Below are 5802 nucleotides of genomic sequence, written 5' to 3'. Positions count from 1 at the left end.
TTAATGGGTATAATTAATGGCATTTCAGTGATCAATGATGATTTCAGGTAACACTTATATGTTTGATGGATAAACATTCAATGCAAAGTAACATGAAAGTATGTAACACTATAATTGTAACACTGTGTGTGTATGTATATATATAGATAAGACTTTATATCTGGTTAGAAATGACGTCGTCACTTAAAGGGACCCTGTCGCCAGACTATTTATTTCCACAAAAATATTCCCATTATATTATATGTGCAATTAATGCGGCTTATGCGTGCTATGATGTGCTAGGAGGGAGGGGGCTGTGCCAGTGAGTTGACTCTTCCTGGATTAGTCAAAGTCCAAAGGCACATTGCAAGTGAATACAAATAGTTTATGCAGAAAGCACTGCAAGTGAGTATTGAAATACTTTATATTTATGTCCGTTTACTTGCAATTTTTTAAGTTGGTGACAGGGTCTCTTTAAAGTAGAACTCCAGTCAAAATAAAATGAACAGCCCATTAAAATGGCTTAGGAGCATTTCCTGAACTGAAAATACATTAGGAAAGTTTGTTTTTGGCATTATTCGCAACGTTCACAGATATCTGCCGGGTACAGGGCCCTACACATGTTTTTATAATTAGGTACCTTTATGATGTATTAATGAACTATTCATGAATACAAAGTTGTATTATTTTATATCTTTCTTGAGTTCAACTGAACAATGATGAAAGTAGACAAGGATTTCTGCTTTCTAGGTCAGGGATCTGCTTCCCTGTCCTCTTCTATCTTCAGGAAACCAACCAATCAAAACCTAAGCATTGGAGCGACCATGGCAATTCAAATAGAGGGGTGAATCTTACATAGTTACATAGTATAGTTACATAGTATTTTGAGGTTGAATAAAGACATAAATCCAAAGTCCAACCTATTGTGTGTATGCATTTGTGTCTCCTAGCAGAGACACAGGCTGCAGTATTGTACAGTATCTGACTGTGGAATGAGAACTGTGGAATGAGCTCCTCACGGTGCTGCTTCTCCTTTCACTGCTTAGCCACAGTCTGGGGGTGGGTGCAGGTTGACCTTGTTTTAGATGAAGGGCGTTAAGGTCTCGTTCCACCTAGGCGTATTGCATATGCGCGTCTGTCACGCGGTAAAAAAGTCGCGCGACCGTCGCGCGTTTCCGAAGGCTACTTGGCTGTATCCCAATGAAAACGCGCAACAAAGCGGCCCAAAGTAGTACCTGTACCTTTTCAGGCGTGGGCCGTTTTGTAGCGCGTTGGGGCCCTGGCGGAAATACGCCAAGGTGGGAACGAGACCATTGAATACAATGGGATTTATATTTTTGAGCGTTTTGTAGAGCATTCGTCGAGCGTAGAGCGCGCTACAAAACGTTCAGGTGTGAACGAGGGCTAAATGATGATGGCCATCAGAATGAGGACATCTAGTGGCAGGAAAAAAGTACTGCAAGGGAAATCCCTGGCTTGAAGGTGAATATTGCAGCAAAAGCTGTTTTTGTTTTTTTTTATCTTTTAATTTAGTTATTTTTGCCTAGAGATCTGCTTTACGGGTAAACATGACCTTCCACTTCCACTCAGCCACAACTTTCAAAAAGTGTCAAAAGAATTCAGAGTTCACCTCCTTGGAATCTGGCATGCATGTGTCTGACCAATGAGCCTCAAGAACAGCGGGTCCCAGCGGGTCTACAACGTACAGCCACTAGACTCCCCACCTGTCATTCTTGAGGAGCTTTTTTGGACAGCTTTAGATTTGCCACAACACATGAGGCTGTAGGTGTGCTTCTTATACTTTGAAAACCCAAAATAATAGATAGCAGGGTCAAGACAACAGCTGATGCTGCCAACGCAGACCGAGAGGGTGTAGGCAAAAAACATGGAGTTGCCAACTGGCTTTTCTAAAGTCAGATAATAAACTAAAAAGATGATGTTGCTCGGGCCGAAGCAGAAGATAAATTCACAAAGCACCGTCACGCAGAGGAGCACGGACCGGGACTTTTTAAAGGGACTGTCAATGGTGGGCGAGCTCAGACTTCGGATGGTCGCAGCGTAACAGAAAGCCGTGATGATAAAAGGCAACACAAAGAAAACAGAGATATAAGTGGTGAAATAAGGAAAGTAAAAACTCTGAACGTCCTCCGGTTCCTGCGTGTGGCAACAAGAGGTGATGTTCAGGTGGTCAATATGAACCGTTAGATTGCTCATGAGTAGCGGCACGGTGGCGGTGATGGACACCATCCAGATGAAGAGACAGACTAGCCAGGCTCTGCCCACTGTGCGCCATAAAAGAGACTGCACGGGATAGACCACCGCCAGGAACCGGTCCACGCTGATACTGGTCATGAGTAGGACGGAGCAGTACATGTTGCAGTAAAATGCCGCTAGACTCCCCACCTGTGATTCCCGAGGAGCTTTTTTGGACAGCTTTAGATTTGCCACAACACATGAGGCTGTAGGTGTGCTTCTTATACTTTGAAAACCCAAAATAATAGATAGCAGGGTCAAGACAACAGCTGATGCTGCCAACGCAGACCGAGAGGGTGTAGGCAAAAAACATGGAGTTGCCAACTGGCTTTTCTAAAGTCAGATAATAAACTAAAAAGATGATGTTGCTCGGGCCGAAGCAGAAGATAAATTCACAAAGCACCGTCACGCAGAGGAGCACGGACCGGGACTTTTTAAAGGGGCTGTCAATGGGTAACAGAAAGCTGTGATGATAAAAGGCAACACAAAGAAAACGGAGATATAAGTGGTGAAATAAGGAAGATAAAAATTCTGCAAGACTGTCCGTTTCAGCAGTTCGTAACAAGTGGTGATGTTCAGCTTTTCGACATAAACCGTTAGCTTGCTCACGAGAAGCGGCACGGTGATGGACACCATCCAGATGAAGAGACAGACCAGCCAGACTCTGCCCACAGTGCGTCATGAAAGAGACTGCATGGGATAGACCACCGCCAGGAACCGGTTCACGCTGATACTGGTCATGAGCAGGACGGAGCAGTACATGTTGCCGTAGAGCGCCGCAGTGACGAAGCGGCACATCCCTTCTCCGATGACCCAATTGTTTCCAGGGAAGCGGTAAACGATGTCAAAAGGCAGCACGGTGACGAAGAGGACATCAGCGGGCGCCAAGTTCAACATGAAGACCACTGCCGGTGACTTTACTTGGATTGTGAATAGGAATGTGAAGATCGCCATCACATTTAGAGGCAGTGACGGGAGGAACACAACCGTATAGATTGAAGGTACAAATCTGGTCAACCAACGGCTTTGAAGAAAAGCTAAAACGTTATCTGGAATCCGCATGGAGGTCCGGTTACTTTTACTCTGCCAATCGTGACATCTAAAAAAACTGAAAGATAAAAGGTTATTATATTCAACTGCACAAAACACTTTCATCCGTACTGGCCTTCCACTACACAGGATATCCCCCCCTTCAGTCTTACATGAATGCAGCTGCCAGACTCATTCACCTTACCAACCGCTCAGTGTCTGCATCCCCCCTCTGCCAATCCCTCCACTGGCTTCCACTCGCCCAGAGGATAACATTCAAAATATTAACAGTCACCTATAAAGCCATCCACAACTCCGCCCCCGGATATATCTCAGACCTTGTCTCAAAGTATCACCCTAACCGTCCCCTCCGCTCATCCATTGACCTCCTGCTTTCCAGCTCCCTTGTCCACTCCTCCCATACTCGCCTCCAGGACTTCTCTAGAGTCTCTCCCATCCTCTGGAACTCCTTACCCCAACCTGTCCGTCTATCTCCCACCTTGACTGCCTTTAGGCGTTCCCTAAAGACTCATCTCTTCAGGGAAGCCTATCCCACCTCAACCTAACCACTGAACCTTCACATTCTCACATAATTCATTCCCACAGCTACCTCCTCATGTATCATTTCCCTCTCCTCTTTTAGATTGTAAGCCCTCAGGGGCAGGGCCCTCCTTACCATCTTGTCTTGAATTGTATTGTAACTGTAATGTCTTCCTTATATTGTAAAGCGCTGCGCAACCTGTTGGCGCTATATAAATCCTATGTAATAATAATAATACTGCATCTTGATGGCTGACAAAGCATTGTTAATAGTCAAAGTGGACCTGGTGTCCGATATGTCAATGCATGTGTGCTAAGCAATGTCTCAGTGTAACACCTCCAGGTATTTATTACATGTCACAGAGATCACAGCAGGGACGTGCGGTCAGGGGAGGCAGGTGAGGCAAGTCTGAAGCTGACAGCTTTTTCTCCATTCAGAGCGGCTTGTAACAGGTTACATATCAGGGAAATCCTCCCCGCTGTGTAACCTGTTATGGAAAGCCTCCCCGCCGTGTAACCTGTCATGGAAATCCTCCCCGCCGTGTAACCTGTCATGGAAAGCCTCCCCGCCGTGTAACCTGTCATGGAAAGCCTCCCCGCCGTGTAACCTGTCATGGAAAGCCTCCCCGCCGTGTAACCTGTCATGGAAAGCCTCCCCGCCGTGTAACCTGTCATGGAAAGCCTCCCCGCCGTGTAACCTGTCATGGAAAGCCTCCCCGCCGTGTAACCTGTCATGGAAAGCCTCCCCGCCGTGTAACCTGTCATGGAAAGCCTCCCCGCCGTGTAACCTGTCATGGACGGAGCGCTGCCTGGTAATTACAGGCGGCGCTGCATCCGACTTTTGACAGGTAGTTAGGTTACACGGCAGCGGGCTTCCCCACTGCTTGTGTAACCTAACTTGGTGAGGCAAGAGCTGTCACAGCCTCTACTCTGTGTTAACCGGGAGGAGCAGAGTAATAAAGTAGTTATTTCCTATGCTCCTAAGTACAGTCCCCCCAGCTGTCAGATACTTCCTCCGGCGTCCACATGTTAATGTGGATTGATGCCAGAGGAAGTAGCCGTCTACCTTGCTATCACACAGGGGATTGTTATCTCCTGTGTGATAGCAATAAAGTTAGGTGGACAAAAAAAATTACATTGATTTAAAAAAAAAAAAAAATTAAATAAAAAGGTGATTAAAAAGTAAAAAATAATTATAAAAAATAAACAATAATAAGATAAAAACTATAAAAAAAGTAAATTTGCATATTAATAAGCCGCGACCCATTCATATGTAAATATCGCGACCCATTCATATGCAAATCGCTACCCCTCCCCCCCGCTGCTAAGGAAGAGAAGACTGCAAGAACAAGGTATGTGTATGGTCAGGGATTTACTCTCCCTGCCGCCCCAGGGCCAGATTCTACAATGCGCCCCCCTCCCCGCCAACCTTCTTCGCCAACCTGCGCTTCTGTGTTTGGCTCTGCCCCCTGTTGTGAGGGGTGGGGCCTGTTGGTGGTCACATGATTGGGCTGCTCAGTCTAAAATGCCCAGGCCTATTTTTAGTCCCAGTCCGGCCCTGCATGGATGACAACAACAGCACTTCACCTCTGCATTCAAAGGACCTTTCCAAGAGGCCAGCTAGCTCTCCTCTCAGCTCTCCACACACCAAGGAGCCTGTGAGTAAAAAAAAAATCAAACCAGCACACTCTCACAGGGCCCCACTCTCAGGGCCCCCCGGCCCCCCTCTCATCAGGGCCCCCCTGAACACACCCCCGCCTCAGAAGCCAGCATCAAACTTATGCTCCTGTCACTTAGATCCGAACTTCAACATGATTTCAAAACTTCCTTCACTTCCCTGCAATCTCAAGTTCATGAGATAGGGGAACGTACAGATCACATTGAAGCCAGAATGAGTGACTATGCATCAGCATATAATAGCATGGTTGATGCCTATTCTGATCAACAACATATGCTTCAAAAGCTCCAGGATAAGATAGCAGACCTTGAAGACCGGTCCAG

General features: G+C 46.3%; 1 pseudogene; it reads right to left on the bottom strand.

The window, feature by feature from the left end:
* Positions 1-1674: 1674 nt before the first annotated feature.
* LOC108801229 lies at positions 1675-3294 on the bottom strand (annotated as a pseudogene).
* Between the last annotated feature and the right edge of the window lie 2508 nt (positions 3295-5802).

This window comes from Nanorana parkeri, unplaced genomic scaffold (assembly GCF_000935625.1).
Source record: "Nanorana parkeri isolate BGI_ZX_2015 unplaced genomic scaffold, ASM93562v1 scaffold2261, whole genome shotgun sequence".
In the NCBI taxonomy this organism is placed as follows: Eukaryota; Metazoa; Chordata; class Amphibia; order Anura; family Dicroglossidae; genus Nanorana; species Nanorana parkeri.
This window is presented reverse-complemented; position numbering and strand designations above follow the sequence as displayed.